We start from the raw sequence: 22,092 nt of genomic DNA, 5'->3' as shown, positions 1-22,092 counted from the left end.
ACAGAAAGTGGTTGAGCTAAATAGTATGGATGCATTTAAGGGGAACCTACATACATTAATAAGTGCGAAGGTAATAGAAGGATATACTTGAGGAGAAAGAAAGGAGGTTCAGTGAATACATGCAGGAGTGGATTGGGATGTTTGAGATAATTCTGTATAATTTAAAGATCGATCAATGTAATTGAAAGTTTTGCCAGTCGGTATCTTGAGGGCATGTGTTTCAGGAGGTCTTATGACAACAGGTCGCATCCTTACCTCTGAGCTAAAAGCTCCAGGTTTAAGTCTTACCCCAGGACTTAATAGTGTGGAAGGCGCTCATAATGCTGCCAAACAGAGTGAGTATCAAACTGCAAATCCTTACTTTCTCAGGAGCAATTAGACATGGGCAATAAATGCTGGCCTAAACCAGTAATGCCCACATTCTGTGAATGAATCAAAAAGGAAGTCAGACACTTGCACCTACTCCCATCCTTCTTCATCTCACCCAATCAGGATATACTCCTATTCCCGTCTTGCTCAATATCATTCTTGCAAATTTTTGCACCTGCTTCACTGTCTCTGTATCCTTTTTATGATTTGATGACCTAAACTTTATACAATTAACTCCCAATGACAGGTAATAAGAATGCAAAGGATTCCTGGTAAATCATAGGATGGAAGATATATCAGAGTCTTTGCTTTAACTATTCATAACTCTAGGGGGGTAATAAACTTCTAAAATTGTTTGTTGTTGCAGCGTCTCAAAACTTCACTATATTTCGAAAACATAATTATCTTCATTGACAAATAAAAGGTTGACTACGTACAAAGGTTTCAGCAGCAATTGAACTGAGATAGCAAAATTGGAAAATGTTGCAGAGGTGAAATTAGATGCCTTTACTTCTGGTGCAAATATATGGCTGGAATGTAATCTCTGAGTCAAATATGATATCAGGTTTGTGCACAGATCAGTTTAGTCTCAGGTGTAAAGGAGAGGGATGAAATTGATAGCAGGGAACAAAGTTTGGAACAGAGACCAAAAGCAATGGCCTTCAGTCTTTACAATATATAATTTGAAGAAATTTCTGCTCATCCAGTACTGGATGTCAAATGAGCAGAATATAATTGAATAACAAATGGAGGCGTTGGGAGTGGGGATAGTGAGGTACAGCTGGGTATTGTCAGTGAACATGTGAAAACTAACTCCACGCTTCTTGGGAATGTTGGCTTGGGGCATCATGTAGATGAGAAACAGGATAGCACTAAGGAGGTGACAGTACAGGTAATAATGCTGGGGCAGGCAGAGAAATCATTGCAAGCTATACTCTCGGTACAGTTGGATAGGTCAGAATGGAACCAAAGTTTTAAACTTTCAGCTTGGACTTTAGAAAAAAATCTTCTTCAGTTTCCTGACCTTCTGACCAGTGGAAACAGTTTATCCCAATTTACTCTGTCAAACTGCCTCATGGATAAGTTAACTCTTTTGTGTTCAAAATTAGAACAGGGTCTAGAACTTGAAATTCTTAAGACAGGAACCCTTGAAATTTGCAAGGATAAGGGTGCTGGGATTTTGCGCAATGAGGAATTATGCCCAAGAGCTTTGAATTAAATGAAGTCTGCAATTATGAAAATATTTGAAAATATTTGAAAAAATTGGCGTTGAGGTGATTTAAGAGTGTAATAAGAGGTTTTGGCAGCAAAGGTTGTGAGGGTTAAAGTGATGAGGATTTGTCAATGAAACAAGTGAAATTGACAACTCAGCATAGAAGGCTATACCTTGACAGGTTTCTGGAGCTTAAGGCAGGTACATGTAATGACCATTAATAATTTGATGTAATAGCTTTCAATTTGTTTGTATTTTACTAATGGAAAGAAAGAAAGGCTTGCATTTATATAGCAGATCTTACAACCTTTGAAAGTGCCAAAGCAATTTTGAAGTGTTAAACTATTGTAATGTAGGAAACATGGCAGCAATTTAGGTTTAGCAATCTTCCACAAACAGTAATGAGAGAAACATTGAATATTTGTTTTTTCATAGAGTCGTAGAGATGTACAGCACGGAAACAGATCCTTCGGTCCAACTTATCCATACCGATCAAATGTCCCAACCCAATCTAGTCCCACCTGCCAGCACCTGGCACATATCCCTCCAAATCCTTCCTATTCATCCACCCATCCAGACGCCTTTTAAACATTGAAATTGTACTAGCCTCCACCACTTTCTCTGGCAGACCATTCCATACTTGTACCACCCTCTTCATGAAAACGTTGCCCCTTTGGTCTCTTTTATATCTTTCCCCTCTCACCCTAAACCTATGCCCTCTAGTTCTAGACTCCCCCACCCCAGGGAGGAGACTTTGTCTATTTATCCTATTCATGCCCCTCATGATTTTATAAACCTCTATAAGGTCACCCCTCAGCCTCTGACGCTCCAGGGAAAACAACCCCAGCCTATTCAACCTCTCCCTCTAGCTCAAATGTTCCAACCCTGGCAACATGTTTTCTGAACCCTTTCAAGTTTCACAACATCTTTCTGATAGGAAGGAGACCAGAATTGCACGCAATATTCCAACAGTGGCCTAACCAATGTCCTGTACAGCCATAACATGACCTCCCAACTCCTATACTCAATACACCGACCAATAAAGGAAAGCATACCAAACACCTTCTTAACTATCCTATCTACCTGTGACTCTACTTTCATGGAGCTATGAACCTGCACTCCAAGGTTTCTTTGTTCATTGACACTCTCTAGGACCATACCATTAAGTGTATACGTCCTGCTAACATTTGCTTTCCCAAAGTGTAGCACCTCACATTTATCTGATTTAAGCTCCATCTGCCACTCCTCAGCCCATTGGCCCATCTGATCAAGATCCCGTTGTAATCTGAGGTAACCTTCTTCACTGTCCACTACACCTCCAATTTTGGTGTCATCTACAAACTTACTAAATATACCTCTTATGCTCACATCCAAATCATTTATGTAAATGACGAAAAGTAGTGGACCCAGCACCGACCCTTGTGGCACTCCACTGATCACAGGCCTCCAGTCTGAAAAGCCACCCTCCATTACCACCCTCTGTCTTCTATCTTTGAGTAAGTTCTTTATTCAAGTGGCTAGTTCTCCCTGTATTCCACAAGATCTTACCTTGCTAACCAGTCTCCCATGGGAACCTTTTCGAATGCCTTACTGAAGTCCATATAGATCACGTTCACCACTCTGCCATCATCAATCCTCTTTGTTACTTCTTCAAAAAACTCAATCAAGTTTGTGAGACATGATTTCCCATGCACAAAGCCATGTTGACTATACCTAATCAGTCCTTGCCTTTCCAAATACATGTACATCCAGTCCCTCAGGATTCCCTCCAATAACTTGCCCACCACTGACGTCAGGCTCACTGGTCTATAGTTCCCTGGCTTGTCCTTACCATCCTTCTCAAACAGTGGCACCATATTAGCCAATCTCCAGTCTTCCAGCACCTAATCTGTGACTATCGATGATACAAATATCTCAGTAAGGGGCCCTGCAATCACTTCCCTAGTTTCCCACAGAGTTCTTGGGTACATCTGATCAAGTCCTGGGAATTTATCTACCGTTATGCATTTCAAGACATCCAGCACTTCCTCCTCTGTAATATGAACATTTTTCAAGATGTCACCATCTATTTGCCCACGTTTTATATCTTCCATGTCCTTCTCCACAGTAAACACCATTGCAAAATGCTTGTATAATATCTCCCCCATCTCCTGCGGCTCCACACAAAGGCCACCTTGCTGATCTTTGAGGGGCCCTACTCTCTTCCTAGTTACCCTTTTGTCCTTAATGTATTTATGAAAACCCTTTGGATTCTCCTTAAGCCTATTTGCCAAAGCTATCTCATGTCCCCCTTTTTGCCCTCCTGATTTCCCTTTTAAGTATACTCCTACTGCCTTTATACTCTTCTAATGATTCACTCGATCTATCCTGTCTATACCTGACATATGCTTCCTTTTGTTTATTATATTGTTGAGGATAAATATTAGACAAAGCACTGGGCAAAACTCTTTTTCTGTTCCTTGGGTAATGCTGTGTGATTGATTGTGTAAGGAAAGGTCAGCTCATGAGGTCTTGAGTATTAACTCACAGAAATGAGCATTTGATTATATTTGCTAAACACTGATTTCATTATCGTACAGGGCAGTCATATAATATGTCCATATTTAGATAAGCATCGCATCCAGAAATGATCTATAACAGGATTTGATGCAGTATCTTTTGAGCCATGACTCAATTTTGAGCACTCAAACAGTAATGACTGTTGAAATTGCTTCAAGTTGTGTTATTTTTAACTGATAAAAGGGTGATGCAATAGAGCAGCATTCCGAAAATTACGTTTTCAGAACTCAAATGCCACTTGTGGTTAATCACCATTGTCCTTCCAATGAATTGGTGTGTGGTGAAAATACGCTAAAGATATTTTTGCGGCCGTGAGTAATTTTATTATTTTTGTGTCTGTGATGCAATACAGTTATTTCCAGCTTTTACTTCTGTCCTAAAAGCTAAAACATTGTTCTTCAAAGAACACTCGAGATGCTCATGCTGTTGAGATTTGTGAGACTAGAGAGGGTGCAATATGCATTTTTGTTGGAGGAAGGCAGTGATGCAACCTCCATTCCCTGCATTCCACTATAATTCCATGAAACATTTGAATTTGTTCCCCAAACATGGAAGCAAAGTGATTAAGAGGGAGAGAGGTGTACAGGAGAAGGGGAAGATTGTAGGATATTGAAGAGGAGACACCAAGAGAGGAACAGCAATGTAAAAGCAAAAATGAGACTTATAACGAGAGGAGATTTTCTTTAATTTAATGTGTGCAACAATGTGGAGTTTGAAATCATTACATCCAGCATTGTCAGCAATGGCATGAGCTTATTTGAACAGTTTTTAAAAATTTGTTCATGGGATATGAGCATCACTAGCAAAGCCATCATTTCTTCTCCAGCCCTAGTTAGTTCTTAAGAAGGTGTTGGTGAGCCTGTGCCTTCAACTGCTTTAATCCATATGGTGCAGGTCCTTTTATAATACTGCTGGGAAGAGAGTTCCAGGTTTCTGACCTAGTGACAGTGAAGAAATAGTAATATTGTTGCAAGTCGGGATGGTTTATGTTTTGGAATGGGACTTTCAGACTGTGGTATTCTCAGCAATCTGCTGTCCTTGGTCTTCTAAGTGGTAGATATGTGGACAGTTGTGTCGAACAGCGTGAAAGGGTAAAGATTTAAAAGGACCTAAGGGGCAATGATTTTACACAGAGGGTGGTGCATATATGAAAGGAACTTCAAAAAGAAGCCTTAGATGCAGGTACATTTACAGCATTTAAAAAGCATTTGGAAAGTTTTGGAGGGTTATGGGCCAAACGTAGGCAAATGAGGCTAGTTTAGTTTGGGAAACCTGGTCAGCAGGGATGTGTTGGACTGAAGGGTCTGTTTTTGTGCTATGTGACTTCATGACTCTTAAGATCACCAATTCTTATAATGCTAGCTGTGAGAATATGAACAAACTGAATATTTGTTTGATCTTGCTTAATAGACCATAATCATTTAAATAATACAATGCCTGGAAGAACCAAGGGTAAGGAAAAAGCAGCATGATTCCAAAATTGAATTGAAATGCCAAACAAAAATTTTTATGGTACCATAATGATTTAATAGGTATAGTGGACAAGTAAGATAATGATTCTAAACCATATATGTATTTATATCATAAATATGACTTAGACGCTAATGTTTAGGAATAAAATGAGGTAGATATGAGTTAGCTGACAAACTGTGGTCAAACAGCCTATAGACTACATTTTAAATACCCAATGCGGTAAAGACAGTACCTGTCCAAATGTTGGGACAACAAATCTCGTTGAAACTTTAAAAGGAATTCAATTTCTTTACTTTTGGATCTTCCCCAAAAGTGTGTCTCACATGGACTGCTTCAATGACTACTGAGGTCTTGGTAGTTCAATCCCTTTCCACAAGATTGCATTCCACTGGATTCCTAAGACCTATGCACAGGCACAATTCCAGCTTTTTAACTGACAGATTGTTTCACTATGTTGGCACGTGGCAATAATTTCTCCAAGTTTCAATATTTCTCAGGTGTTCCAATATTGCTGGTGTGTTTCTTTCACTCCACTTTCAGCTGCACTGAATTGTTAATGGGACTTCTGTTTCACAACTGTTCTGGAGACTTCTCCTATCCTAAATGCCTAGAGTCTGCCTGAATCAGTTTCTTGCTTCGTCACTCTCTCAGCTTGAATCTGCAACAACCGTCTCTCATTAAATATGCCCTCAGATAAATTGAAACCAGAGGATCTTCTTAAATTCCATTCATTTCCATTTCAAAGTTAAACACATAAATAAAGAAGTGAATGCAGCTTTCATGGTGATTTCTCTTTAAACTTTCTGGCCATGACACCTGTGAATTTTCTTATTCACAGGGTGATGTTTCCAATTTAAATAATTTCCAGGAACATGATTTATAAATTCAAAATAAAGACAATTATTTATCATCATACATTTGTCTCAGAGGTGATAATGGAACATTCTCTAACATGCAATCATACGCACAAAGATTAGGCATAGATTAGGTATAGATTAAGAAAAAGAATTATGGTTACAAAGGGTAATGTGTTGCAGTCTCTCTGTCATAGCAGACCTATAGCTTTTTTGTTCAGTTGATGCTTTGGTTAGAAAGAATTTCTTGAAAAGACGACTCTTTTCAGTAAACTGCAAGGTTACTATGTTGATATCTCAGATGAATTTGAAGTTTGAACAGGTTAAAGGAGAGTCCTTCTTCCATATTCAAAGTCTATTACCTTGAACCCCAGCTGGTTTAATAACGTTTGATCATCTCTGTATGAACTTATTGATGGAATTCTGTCAATTCTAAGGCTGTTTTTTGTGGCGAGGTCTTTTCTTGAGACTGGCTGCTGCTTTCTGTTGCTTACTAATGAACTTGGCTTTCTCTTTGCTTATGTACTCAGTGGCATATGTGCAAATCACAGCCTGTTATTAAAGCTGGCACAAAGATGGCTTCCTTATTTACGTGAGCTTGTAACAAATGCCAATAAAAGTTGTTGGGTAAGCCAGTAGATTTCCTGTGGTTGTGGCTTTTCACACCTTAAAGTTTGAGGCAGCAAATTTCCCTGTGTTTGGGGAAAAAGCCATGATAGGACAGTGGAAGTAAATAGGTTTCATTTACTCATGTTCAATACACATGTGCCTTGATACTTTTGAATTAGTTTCTGGAGAGAGCAAGTCTGGAATACACTCTTTTGTTTCCTTTTAATACAGGAAAGTGTTTCATTCCACTAAGAAATTCAGGTGATCCTAAGATGTTCGTCTTTTTAAGGTTCTTCTGCAGTCACCTTCTTAAACCATAGCTTTAAAAATATGTAGTATTTTCATACATGTATTGGGCATGATTGCTGTTTCCTGACAATACTGTAAATGTATAGATGCAATTATTAGATACAGGGTGTAGATTTGCTCGTTGAGCTGTAGGTTTGATATCCAGGCGTTTCATTACCTGGCTAGGTAACATCATCAGTGGCTACCTCCAAGTGAAGCGAAGCTGTTGTCGCACAAACCTTGCGATTATTAGATACAATAAAGCAGTGACAAAATAGCTTTTGCTACTTCTAAGTGCAATAAACAGATACATACAGTTTAACGTTAAAATTAGCATGAATTTATTTTCTGATGTTCATGAAATCATGGAATCACACTGTGCAGAACAAAAAACCAACTTAGAACAGATTGAGAAAAAAAACTGGCACATTGTGTCGTTTGCCTCATAGTGAGCAACAAGACATTACAAGTGCTTGGATATGAATGGAACTGCCTGCTTTAAGATGCCCTGATAATGACTATTGAAGGAAATTGATTATTGATTGACCTTAAAAAAAGGAAAAGAGAGAAGGCTACAAGGAATAAACCAGGGAACTGCAGGCGAATCAGTCTAACCCGGGTGATGGGGTATCTATTGGAAGCAATCTGAGGGACAAAAATTAATCTGCTTTTGGAAGAGTAGGGCTTAATCAAGAAGAATCAGCATAGTTTTATTAAGGTGAGATCATGCCTGGCCGACGTGATTGAATTTTTCAAAGAGGGAACCAGGTGATTGGATGAGGCAGTGCTTTTGATGTAAACTGTTTAGACTTCAACACGGCTTTAGATAAGGCCCCACATGGGATACGAAGAGCAAGGGCAAGAGTCCATTGGATCCAAGAAAATTTGCTAACTTAGATCCACAATTGCCTGAGTGTCAGGAAGCAGGGGGAGATGGTTGAGGAGTATTTTTCTGACTGGCAGTCTATCCATTTGGGTCCAGTAGAGGGGCCTTTGCTCTTTGTAGTACATATAAATGATTTCGACTTGAATGAAGAAGGGTCAATCAGTAAATTTGCAGAGGATACAAAATTGTGCGGTGGTAAATAGTAAGGGGGATAGCCTTAGACCATAAGAAGATATGATGAAGGGCTTTTGCCCGAAACGTCAATTCTCCTCCTTCTTGGATGCTGCCTGACCTGCTGTGCTTTTCCAGCACCACATTCTCGACTCTGATCTCCAGCATCTGCGGTCCTCAATTCCTCCTACAAGAGGATGTAGATGGGGTGATCAGTGGCAAATGGACTTCAATCCAGAAAAATGAGAAGTGATAACACTTGGGCAGGACAAATAAGGCAAGGGAATATATGATGAACAGTAGGACCCTGGGAAGCACCGAGGATTAGAGGGACGTTGGTATGCATGTACACCAGTTTCAGGACAGATGGAAAGGTAGTGAAGAAGGCATATAGTATACTTGATTTTATTAGTTGAGATACAGAGTTTAAGAGCAGGGAGTTTATGCAGGAATTGTACAAATGTTAGTTCGGCCACAGCTAGAAGTATTGTGTAGAATTTATTATATAGAATATGGAGTATGCAGTTCTGGAATCCACATTATAGAAGGAATAGTGCATCACTGGAAAGGGTGCAGAGGAGATTTACCACGATGTTGTTTGGGCTGGAAAATGGCTGAAAAATGTGTTGCTGGAAAAACGCAGCAGGTCAGGCAGCATCCAAGGAGCAGGAGAATCGACGTTTTTGGCATAAGTCCTTCTTCAGGAATGAGGAGGGTGTGCCAAGCAGGCTAAGATAAAAGGTAGGGAGGAGGGACTTGGGGGAGGTGTGTTGGGAATGCGATAGGTGGAAGAAGGTTAAGGTGAGAGTGATAGACCGGAGAGGGGGTAGGGGCGGAGAGGTCGGGAAGAAGATTGTAGGTCAAGAAGGCGGTGCTGAGTCCGAGGGTTGGGACTGAGATAAGGTGGAGGGAAGGGAAATAAGGAAATCTGCATTCATCCCTTGTGGTTGGAGGGTTCCTAGGTGGAAGATGAGGCGCTCTTCCTCCAGGCGTCATGTTACCATGGTCTGGCGATGGAGGAGGCCAAGGACCTGTATGTCCTTGGCGGAGTGGGAGGGGGAGTTAAAGTGTTCAGCCACAGGGCGGTTGGGTTGGTTGGTGCGTGTGTCCCAGAGGTGTTCTCTGAAATGTTCCACAAGTAGGCGGCCTGTCTCCCCAATGTAGAGGAGGCCACATCGGGTGCAGCAGATGCAGTAAATGATATGTGTGGAGATGCAGGTGAATTTGTGATGGATATGGAAGGATCCCTTGGGGCCTTGGAGGGAAGTGAAGGGGGGAGGTGTGGGTGCAAGTTTTGCATTTCTTGTGGTTGCAGGGGAAGGTGCCAGGAGTAGAGGTTGGGTTGGTGGGGGGTGTGGACCTGACGAGGGAGTCGCGGAGGGAGTGGTCTTTCCGGAACGTTGATAGGGAGGGCAGGGAACTATATCCTTGGTGGTGGGCGGAAATGATGAAGGATGATACAATGTATCTGGAGGTTGATGGGGTGGTAGGTGAGGACCAGTGGGGTTCTGTCTGGTGGCGATTGGAGGGGCGGGGTTCAAGGGCGGAGGAGCGGGAAGTGGAGGAGATGCGGTGGAAAGCATCATCAACCACATCTGGGGGGAAATTGTGGTCTTTGAAGAAGGAGGCCATCTGGGTTGTTCGGTATTGGAATTGGTCCTCCTGGGAGCAGATGTGGCGGAGGTGAAGGAATTGGGAATATAGGATGGCGTTTTTACAGGGGGCAGGATGGGAGGAGGTGTAATCTAGGTAGCTGTGGGAGTCGGTCGGTTTATAGTGAATGTCTGTGTTGAGTCAGTCGCCCGAGATAGAAATGGAGAGGTCTAGGAAGGTGAGGGAGGAGTCTGAGACGGTCCAGGTAAACTTGGAAGGTGTTAGTAAAGTGGATGAACTGTTCAACCTCCTTGTGGGAGCACGAGGTAGCACCGATACAGTCATCGATGTAGCGGAGGAAAAGGTGGGGGGTGGTGCAAGTATAGCTGCAGAGGATGGACTGTTCCACGTATCTGACGAAGAGGCAGGCATAGCTGGGGCCAATGCGTGTGCCCATGGCTACTCTTTTGGTTTGGAGGAAGTGGGAGGATTGGAAAGAGAAGTTGTTCAGAGTGAGGACCAGTTCAGTCAGTTGAAGGAGGGTGTCAGTGGAAGGGTACTGGTTGGTACGGCGGGAAAGGAAGAAGCGGAGGGCTTTGAGGCCTTCATGATGGGGGATGGAGGTGTACAGGGACTGGATGTCTATGGTGAAGATAAAGCATTGGGGGCCAGGGAAGCGAATATCAAGAGGAGATGGAGGGCGTGGGTGGTGTCCCGAACATAGGTGGGGAGTTCTTGGACTAAGGGGGACAGGACCGTGTTGAGGTATGCAGAAATGAGTTCGGTGGGACAGGAGCAGGCTGAGACAATGGGTCAGCCGGGGCAGTCAGGTTTGTGCATTTTGGGCAGGAGGTAGAAACGGGCGGTGCGGGGTTTTGGGACGATGAGGTTGGAGGCGGTGGATGGGAGATCAACATGCGGCGAGACATCGAACAATTCTTCCGCCGCCTTCACCTCCGCACCTACTTCTTCAACCAGGATTCTCGCCCACCCTCTGATGACCCCTTCTCCTGCCTCCAACACACCCCATCCACCTGGACACCCCATGCTGGCCTCTTACCCACCCTCGATCTCTTCATAGCCAACTGCTGCCGCGGCATTAACCGCCTCAACCTGCCCACCCCTCTTACCTCGCAACGTACAGCCCTCCATTTACTCTGCTCCAACCCCAACCTCACTATCAAACCGGCAGACAAGGGAGGCGCGGTAGTAGTTTGGCGCACTGATCTTTACATTGCTGAGGCTAAACCCCAGCTCGTGGACACCTCCTCCTACTGCCCCCTTGACCATGACCCCATCTCCCACCACCAAACCATTACCTCCCAGACCATCCATAACCTCATCACCTCACGGGATCTCCCATCCACCGCAAATGCTGGAGATCAGAGTCGAGAGTGTGGTGCTGGAAAATAAGCAGGTCTCCTCTTAGATTAGATTCACTACAGGCCCTTCGGCCCAACACGTCCACACCGACCCTCTGAAGAGCAACCCATTCCCCTACATTTACCCCAGACTAATGCACCTAACACTACGGGCAATTTAGCATGGCCAATTCACATAACCTGCACATCTTTGTGACTGTGGGAGGAAACCGGAGCACCCAGAGGAAACCCACGCTGACACTGGGAGAATGTGCAAACTCCACACAGACAGTTGCCCAAGATTGGAATTGAACCCGGGTCCCTGGTGCTGTGAGACAGCAGTGCTAACCACTGAGCCACCGTGCCACCTGTAAAACAGATGTCCTTCGAGCCGGATTCAAACCAGCAACCAAAGGATGAGTGGTATTTAACCCACTACAGTCCTCTGCTCTACCAGCTGAGCTATCAAAGGCATTTGATTAGTATCAGATTTAAAACCTTAAGTAACCGAGAATTCTTTGCTTCATTCACTGTGTTTCTGTGTGCAGCACTTTGTTACCAAACATGCCCAGCAGGAAAAGTGCTGTGAAATATTATTTAAGTTTGTACTGTTTCCTGAGTTGAAATGTGAAAATGATGAGATCCTGTTTCTCAGGTGATATAAATTAGTATTATTCCAGAGGGCTAGATGTCCAAAAAAAGTAAACACAGACAAGTATTGATGTCTGCAACTTTGTAGAGATGCTTTAATTAGGAATGTGCACAATGAGGTATAAGAAATAATGAGCTGATGCATTATCCAATATTCAATTAAAGGGTGCATTTATTAAAAGGAGATTTGCATGCCATTTGAGAGCTTTAATGGGTTTTCCATTTGGACAGTAAAGAATATTAATATGAATTATTGCTGATGATTTAAAAATAGCAAGGCTGAAATCCTTACTGTACATTTCTGTCTCGTACATACAGGCCACACACCTTTTAGAAATGTTTGGTGACTGTGGAACAGAATTTCAACAGCAAAGGCATGTTAGTTGCTGAAACAAAAATGGAGATTGCGGGAGAAATCAGCAGATTGTGTAGCACCCGTGGAGAGAAAGCAGAGTTAACATTTCAAGTCCAGTACACCTTCTTACGAACTGATGTAAAGTACTGACATCATGCTAAGACAGTAGTAATATGAGCGTGATATGGCTGGCTGAAGGCTCTAGGTGCAAAAAGGCATGGCAGAGATGCTGTCAGCATCGAGATAGGCTCAGAGTGAGTGAGTACTATGACAGCATGCCAACAGGCTGGACATGCTGCCTGGTCCGGTCCAAGACTTGGGTGGTGTCCTGGAATGCACAGTGTCTTTGCAACAGCATTTACAATAGTTGGGGGGTACAGCATGAAGTGCAAAAGCACAGTGTAAGTGGATCAGCAGTGTGCCACAAAGGTTTTTCAGAGCTAGTACAGGTGCCAATGTCTGTGTATATGGGGAGTGCGTGGCCAGTGACCAGGAACCGTGTCCTTGGATGTTGATGCCAGGTGTCCAATATTGACATCATTCAGAGCAAGAGTTGAACTGAATCTGCCCGTTGCACGCTCTGGTTTCCATGCTGAGTTTTCCAGATGTTGAGCTTATTTGGTGAGTTTGGTAAGATGGAAGGCTGAGTATTAATGATGTGAGTTGTGCTGTTAACAAGGCATTTAACATACGTCAGTTCGTGGATCAGGTTCAAGTCTCACAATCCAGAGGTGTGTAATAACATCTTTCAACAGGCTGATTAGAAAAATAGGTTAAATAAAAATAAAAAGAAACCATCAATCCCCATCAATTGGCACCATGCCATTGCCTCATAAGAATCTTCCTACAATGCTTGTTAAAAACACAAAGGATGAGATGGGTTGCTTTCAGCATCAAGATAGGCCTCATTGAACTTGTCACCGATTTTGCCACACAGCTCAACATTGCCCACGCCATTCAGAGCCCCGACAGGATTTTGCCCATAAACTTCTGAGGGATCTTGACAAGGATAGATGCTGAGAGGTTATTTCCAGTTGGTGGAGAATCTAGAACTAGAGGAAACTGTTTAAAACTCAGGAATGGTCAATTTAAAATGGAGATTAGGCTTTGTTTTTCTCTCTTAGAGGTTTTGAGCTCTCTTCCTGAAAACATGGTGGAAGCAGGATCCTTGAATATTTTAAGGAAGTAGTAGATATACTCATAGAATCCCAAAAGTGTGGAAGCAGGCCATTAGGCCCATCGAGTCCACACCAACCCTCTGAAGAACATCTCACCGAGGACCCACCCTCCTACTCTGTAATCCTGCCTTTCCCATGGATGGTCCACCTAGCTTGCACATCCCTGGACACAATGGGAAATTTAGCATGGCCGATCCATGTAACCTGCACATCTTTGGACTGTGGAAGGAAACCGGAACCAGTGGAGGAAATCAACGCAGACATGGGAGAACATACAAATTCCACACAAACAGTTACCCAAAGCTGGAATCAAACCTGGGCCCTGACACTGTGAGGCAGCAGTGCTGACCACTGAGCCACCATGCCGCCCTCTTGCTGAACAAGGAGCTGTGAGGTCGTCAGGGGTAAGCCGTGATCTTATTGAATGTCAGAGCAACTCAAGGGGGCTAAATGGCATACTCCTGCCCCTGATTCATGTTTTTTTTATCTACCTTAATGAAGGTGTTTAAATTTCCGATAAGTAAGAAGAACCTGTTTTCTTCTTTGTTTTTTTTTAACCCCCACACTACCGCCTAACTGCGGTAGAGCTTATTTTTTCCCCAGCACCCATGTGTGTGTGTGCAGGTGCAGAACCTGTTTTCACTAGTAGGATGGTCAGCAACTATAGGACAATGATTTAAGATAATTAACAAGATATCCATAGTAGAGGCATGGAGATTTTTCTTTTGCGCAGTGAGTAGTTATGGTCAGGAATGTGCTGCTGTACTTGAAGGGATGGTGGAAGCAGATTCAAAAGTAACTTGTAAAAGTAGATGAAGACTTGAAAGGGCACATTTTCCAGATTTTTGGGGAAGGATCAAAGGAGTGGAACGAAGTAAATAGTTTTATCAAAGGGCCAATATGGATACAATGGACCAAACACCTCCTTCCATGCTGACTGATGGTCTTTGCTCATGAATTATCCAAATGGGCTTCAGTACCACCGATTCCTGATATAGATTGTTTTTAATCTTAGATTTTGGGTACCAATCCAATTGTCTTAGGTCAAAAAATCAATAAAAGTTTGAGAAGTTTGATTGCTTGCATTTTTAAGTGATTCTGTGATTTCTAATATTTGATTTGCGGTATTTCATTGTGATGCCTCATGGAAAGAGAAAAATGTTGAAGACTTTTCCTGCTGAACTTTCATTCAGTTTATTGGAGTTGACATTTGTTTTTTTTTTAAATTGATAAATCTGGAACTAGCTCTTTTGTAACATACCAATTTTGGATTGACCCATAAAACATAGTGTGGAAAGTATATTTTAGAATGCAAGGTTTCATTGTCTTGGGATAGTGTTACCAATGTTCAAGTATTGTCCTCAAGTCTCCAGTAATTCATTATTTATCTCCCAGGTGCTGTTCTGAGTCAGACCCCTTGTGATCTCTGCTACGTTCGTGCTAACAGTGTCTAATTGAATCGACCAGAGAAGATGGGAGCAACTCATCAGAATGTTGGTAGTTGATCATTGACATTGCCAGAGTGTCACTTATGAGTTTATCCCACTGCTTAACTTGGCTGTTGTGTTTCCTGCATTGTAGCAGCAACTCCACAAGTAATGAACTTAGCATCCTTCACAATCTCAGAATGTTGCAATGTGAAAGCAAGTTTGTTTACTCCCTCTCTTTTTGTGCCATGTATGAAGTGATCTGTCATATCTTGTGATTTACCTGTTCGTTGGTACTAACCCACATTTCTGAACCATATTTAAACATCATTGATATTGTGAATTCGGAACTGTACCTTGCAATTTTTGATTGACCCCCACATAAGGGATCGAAGTTAATTGCTGAGTTCATAAACGTGACACTACTACTGCATTCAGGCGACTTATCCACATTGGAGGACATCATGTCAGTGGAGTGAGTGAATGGTATTACTGAATACACTGACCTAGATGAATTGTCATATCTAATGAAGATAGATTCAACAATATTACGGTGTGGAAATTGCACATCTGACCTGTTCAGTGACCTGAAGAGCAAGCTGGGCTGATTCTTGGTGAGAGTTCCGAGGGCTTTGATGAGGTTCACTATATAGTACAGATCTGTTTACATCTAATTACTACCTAAGATGGCCTCACCTTGACTTTTGCGTGATAGAATTGGGTGGGGAGGTGTGGGGAAAGAGAGGGGGCTGCGGAAAATGCTAGCCCTGCTGCATTTCTTTATTTCTTGCAATTATTCAGCTATAAAGCACCCTGGGATGTCCTGAGGCTGTGAAAGGTGCTATAGGAACATAAGTCAATCTTTATCAGTAGGTAGCAATTAGCTGGATTTAGGTCACAAAGATCTCTTTTTTAATAACAGGTCTGTTGCTTATCACAACAGGAGAATGACAATTTGCACAGCTTACACAACACATTCTAAGCAAAACTTGTGCAAGTGAATGTGCCTAGAGTAGTGAACCATTAGTCATTAGTCACTTTTGCAATAAGCACAAATAAACTAAAAATAACAACTGATAGCTGGGATATATAGAAGATACGACACACATAGAGTGGGGCACGGATGTGGTGTCAAGATTTAAATATGTAATGCTTTCTGTTCAGGATAGTTTGACAGTTTTTTTGTTTAATGAGAAATCATGGTTAAAAGCTTAAGACTTGTTGTACAGAACATCACCGGGAATTTTTTTTTAATAGGAAAGGTGACTGCGCAAATGAAGGCTTAGCAAATAATTGGCACCAAATCTGAATTGGATTTCTAAAAGTTTGCAAGTTGTAGGAGGAATGGAAAATGGAGGAAGTCAGGCATTTCATTGGTTTGAGGTCCCAGAACAGAATGGGTTCATGCGTGTCTGGAATCTATAACCATATTTAGGGCACAGAAAGGAAGACTAGTGTAATACGATTGTTGGACATTGGGAGGGATGAGACTTATAGGGGTTGTTCTCATCCACCTGCAGACCCTTGACTGTGTGATAATCAGCCAAGTAAAAATTAACTAAAAATTAAAAAAATTATATAAAATAAATTACATTACTCTCCACTTGTTTAAATATAATTGGAATTTTTCCATCTGCTCCACATTGGAACAGAAGTGGCTCAAGTCTGTTCTGCCATTCAATTAGATCATGGCTGATCTGTACGTTAACTTGATCTGCTCACCTTGGTGTCACATTCCTTAATATCTTAACCCAATAAAACCTGTCAATCTTAGAATTGAAAAGCCTGGTTGAGCCAGTCTCAACAGTTTTTCTGGGAGGAGAGAGTTCCTGATTCCCACTCCCCTTTGTGGGAGAAGGTATTTGTTGACATTGTCCCTGTATGGCCTGGTTCTATCTTTAACACACTTTCCCACTTGTTTTGGGCTGCCTTAAACAGTGGAAATAGCTTCTCTGTAATGAATCAATTAACTCCTTTAATCATCTCAAACACATCAAGTAGATCACCCATTAATCTCCTCTTAGTTGAGGGAATATAAAATCTTGCCCTACAAGTCTTATGGCACAGTGGTTGTGTCCTTACCTCTGAGGTAGGCAGCCCAGATTTGAATCACAGCCTGCTTCAGAGGTATGTCATAACGTTCCTGGAAAATTGGATAAAACAATGTTTAAATTCTTGCCCTCTCCTCGAAATCTCTTTGATAAGCTGAAAGCAATTCTTCATGAAAATAAATGATACCGAAGAAGTGTCAGGCACGGTTGTGTTGGTACAGTCGAGAGAAATCGAGGCAGCGACAGAACAAATTTAAAAACTAAAGGTTAATAAAGAATATCAAAAAGCAAATAAAAAATTACAATAGCCACTTGAGAAGAATGTTTCTTGCATTTTGGAAGGTCGAACTTGAATGTTGAATGTAGGATTAAAGACAGGATTCTTGGCAGTGTTGAGGAATAGAGGGATCTAGGTGTTTAAGTACATAGATCCTTCAAAGTTGCCAACCAAGTGGATAGAGTTGTTAAGAAAGCATATAGTGTTTTGTCTTTCATTAGCAGGGGGTGGGAGTTTAAGAGCTGCAAAGTTTTGCTGCAGCTCTACAAGTCCCTGGTGAGACCACACTTGGAATATTGTGTCCAATTCTGGTCGCCCTACTATAGGAAAGATGCAGAGGTTTTGAAGAGGGTGCAAAGAAGGTTTACCAGGATGCTGCCTGGACTGGAGGGCTTGTCTTATGAAGAGAGGTTGACTAAGCTTGCACTTTTCTCTCTAGAGTGAAGGAGGATGAGAGGTGACCTGATCGAGGTCTACAAGGTAATGAGAGGCATGGATAGAGTCAATAGCCAGAGACTTTTCCCCAGGGCTGGACTGACTGGCACGAGGGGTCAAAGTTTTAAGATATTAGGAGGAAGGTATAGAGGAGACGTCAGAAGTAGGTTCTTTACACAGAGAGTTGTGAATACATGGAATGCGTTGCCAGTGGTGGTGGTGGAGTCATGAAGGACATTTAAGTCCATGGACATGTACATAGGCAGCAGTGAATCAAGGGGTGCATAGATTAGGGGGTTTTAATTTACATTAGAAATAATCCTCGGCACAACATTATGTGCTGAAGGGCCTGTTCTGTGTTGTACTTTTCTAAGTTCTATATTTTATTGTGTTGTATTCTATATTCTTGTGTTCCTTCTGTCTAACCTAAATAACTTTGTCTCATGATTTACTGATTCAACAATATATTAAAAAATTGGTATTTCAGACAGCTTTTTCAGAGAGAAGAGAATCTGTTCAAAAGCAATCATGAAGGTTGTGAAATTTTCTGATTGTGTAAATAAGGAGAAGTTGTTTCCACCTGTAGGAGGGTTGGTAACCAAAGGGTACAGAATCATAATACTTGGCAATGAAAAGGCCACGTGTCAGGATTTAATTTTTTGTAGCCACTTATTATGATCTGGAATGGTATATCGAAGAGGATGGTCGTAGCAAATTCTGCAAGCGGAAACACTTGATGATGCCGTACAGGCTTGGTGGGATAGTAAAGTTTGATTTTGCATGACAGACCTGAGGCTAGGTCCTCCCAACACTTTTTGTAGTTATGTAGAGCATGTTCTCACACTCTGTAAATAGTTGTAGAGAAGCAATAAACCATATCTTATCTACTCTCCAAGACTCTTCTCCTTAGGCCAGGAGGTGGCTAACCTCGCACACACTAGACCACGTACCTTCTAAGGAACCTGCATTCTTAGAAGATGCACATACAGCAGATTAATTCATAACTTTCAAAAAGGAATTTGAAAAATACCAGAGAGACCAAATTTACAGGACCATGGAGAAAGGGGAGGGAATGAAATAATGAAACTTCTTTCATAGAGCCAGCATTTCCATGCTGCAACTTTCTTTGATTGCTTCGAAGTATAACACTGTTTGCATTCTGGTTTATAACCCTGCGTGACTGACAACTTATTGTTTCCTTCAACAAATGGTATTTTTATCTCTTTGTCTTCTACTCAAACCAAAAAAACCTCATGTGCCTCAGTGATGTGCTGAACTATTGTTGTAAATTATTTGAACCGGTGGAAGTTGCTGACTGCCATTTCAAAAGATGTGTCTATGCAGATAGTCTAATAGGCTGAGCTATGCAGAGAGTAAAATATCACGATCATGACATTGCAATGACTATTGTAAGAACCTCTGTAAAACACAGTAACATTACCAATTTTAATTTACCAAATTTTGCTCACTGTTTATGGATGTTTAATTTGGTGACTGTCAAACACAAATGGGACTACTTCAGATGTGGAAAATAACACTTGTTAAACATAAATATTAAAGTATTAAGAGGTGAGTCATGGTTTAATGAATTGAGTAAGTCAGTACTAGTTCATTTTGTCATTCATTGGCATGTGTGACTCCATGTTTTCATTTTATTTTCATAACATTTCAAATGTCCTTTCCCTTTGGTTTGTGGGATGGTGTACCATATTGAAAATCGACTAAATGTACAGGGTATGGTCACTCGTGCACCAACAATCTTCTGCATTAAAAACAGAAAGAGCTAGAGAAACCCAGCATCTGTGAAGAGAGAAACAGTCAACATTTTGAATCCAATATGTTTATTTGGAAAAGCACTTTTGGAGCATTGTCCTATGTTAAAAGTGCAATATCCATGTCATCAACTGGCATTTTTAGCTTCTTAATTTGAAATTTAAGCAAATGTCATATTAAAAAAGTGCTTGACTTCTCCACAGGGGAGCAAGGACTTTCCAAAATCTCTCTCCCTCGTTTATCTTCTCATCTTTTTCTCTCTCTCTCTCTTCCATTTTACTCCTCTTTTTCTCTCTCTTTCTCACATTGTTACTTCCTTTATTTTTTCTGTCACTCTGTGTGTGCCCCTCACAAGCACATAACTAATCAATTTACATAATACTTAATTAGAAATATCAAACAAAATATCTTTTTGTAAGAGATGTTCGTTTGAGTTATCATCTGGTGTGTAAGCAGTCCGTGAAGAATAGTTTTAATTGACAAAAGAGATGTCATGGAGCAGGAAGGAAATAGAATTCCAGACAATAGGAATTCAGTTATGTTAAGATGACAGTTATGTTTCTATATTAATAGTACAGAGTAGCTTAAACCCGAATCAATCTGATCAATTACAAAACAATGTCATTTATTTTGTTTCTCTATCTTTTGCAATGAAATAAGCTGTGCAACAAAACATATGTAAGATAATTAATTACACAATTATTAACATTTTCATCCAGAGAATGGTAAATGTCTGGAAATCACTGACCAGTTTGATGATGGAAGCAGAAACCTTCAACCCATTTTAAAGGAACATGGACTTGCGCCTGAAGTGTTGTAACTGTAAGGCTACAGACTATTCCTGGAATGTGGGATTAGAATAGGTGTCTGGTTTATTCAGCCAGTATGAGAGTGGTAGGCTGAATGGCCTCTTTCTGCGTTGTAACCTTTTTTAAGTGCATTCACGGGATGAGGGCTTTGCTGGCCAGGCCCGGCATTTATTGCCCATCCCTAATTGCCCAGAGGGCAGTTAAGAGTCAACCATATTGTGGTGGGTCTGGAGTCCCATGTAGATCAGACCAGATTTGGTTGACAGTTTCCTTCCCTAAAGGACATTAGGGAACCAGTTGGAATTTTCCTGGCAATCGCCAATGGTCATCATTAGACTCTTAATTTCAGATTTTTTTTTTGTATGCTGAATTTTTATATGATTTCTGCAACTCTAAATGATATTGCCAAATATTGCCATTTTTGAAGACTTGAATAATGTTACAGTTTAGGAAAAGATAAATTTAAAAATGGTAGTATGGGAGCTACAGAAGTTCTCAAAGCTTACAAATATCCAACCTCTATGATCTTGTTATTAGATTGGTTTTAAAGCAATGGTTCAAAGTTTGTGTTTTTCTTCTGAATTCCCAGTGTGCATACTGCTACTCCCTGTTGAAATGGCATACAATAGCCAATTCAATATAGCTACAAAGGCCTAAGTGTGTGCAGTGCTATTGCATACCAACATTAAAATGCTGCTGTATTTATCTCAGGCACAGCTGATATGTAGGAGCAAGGTAAAAGTGCCAGTAATGTATCAGTCATGGCTGTGTAGGTAGCACTCTCACCTCTGAGTCAGATGATTGTAAATTCAAGTTCCACAACAAAGACTTCACCCAACCCATAACGCAGTCTGAAGCTCACACTGATGGAGGGATGTGTTGTTGGATGGCAGTACTGGAGGATTGCTGCACTTTTGGAGGTTCTGTCTGCTAGGACTGGTATTAAACTTGTCTGTCCTTGACACGGGATGTTAAAGATTCAGTGCCACTATTTGAAAAAGGATAGACAAGTACTCCTTGGTGTCTTGGAACCAATATTTATCCGTCAATCAACATCACTAAAAGAAGGAAATCTGGTCATTATGTTATTGCTGTTTGCAGGAGCTTGCTGTGTGCATGTTTGCTGCTGTTTTTTTCAACGTTAGCATGGTGACTGTACTTGGAAAGTACTTCATTGGCTATGAAGCACTGATTATCCTGATTTTGTGAACACTGCTACAGAAAAGCAAGTTTGTTTTTAGACGTGTAATTTGCTTCTCTGCCTTGTTCTGCAGAGCTGCTGATACAGCTTTGTTAAGTGTTGGGATATAATAAGGTCAACTACATTCCCTCTGGGAAGATTATGTTTATTTTTGTCTAGTAAGTGGTTTGAATAGCGCAGTCGCTGGGGGCTGCTTGTGGTTATTGAGGGAAATTGTTGATAGTGTTACATTACTCCAATAGATACATTTATCTCTGATATGAGGAAGGGTTTGTGTTTCCCTGAGAAATTAGTCTATTAACAGAAATCGATTGAGACATGTAGCGCTTGTTCCTTTTGAGGTTTGGAATAAAAAGGGGCATTAAAGGTACTTACTTAAAGGCACGTATTGCAGAAAAATTGAAAAGAAAAATTACTAACAAGGATACAACACCAGAACTGAGAGTTTTAACTATCAGAAATCATTGAACAGGCTGGAGAGCTTCCTTCAAGAAAACGGAAGGCTGAGGGGTGACCTGATGAAAGTCTTTAAGGTTATTAAATCATTTGATGCGGCAAA

General features: G+C 41.3%; 1 protein-coding gene and 1 non-coding gene across 2 annotated transcripts in view; one reads left to right on the top strand and one right to left on the bottom strand.

Moving 5' to 3' along the window:
- The window catches only part of fgf14 (fibroblast growth factor 14), a 513,640-nt gene that overhangs the window by 83,467 nt on the left and 408,081 nt on the right, over positions 1-22,092 (top strand). The window lies entirely within an intron of this gene.
- trnay-gua (transfer RNA tyrosine (anticodon GUA)) lies at positions 11,759-11,848 on the bottom strand. Its single transcript is given in 2 exon segments — positions 11,759-11,794; positions 11,812-11,848. It is a non-coding gene; the product is annotated as a tRNA-Tyr (tRNA).

Source organism: Chiloscyllium punctatum, chromosome 9 (assembly GCF_047496795.1).
Source record: "Chiloscyllium punctatum isolate Juve2018m chromosome 9, sChiPun1.3, whole genome shotgun sequence".
Lineage (NCBI taxonomy): Eukaryota > Metazoa > Chordata > Chondrichthyes > Orectolobiformes > Hemiscylliidae > Chiloscyllium > Chiloscyllium punctatum.
The sequence above is the reverse complement of the archived record's forward strand: the minus strand, read 5'-3'. Positions and strand labels throughout refer to the sequence as shown.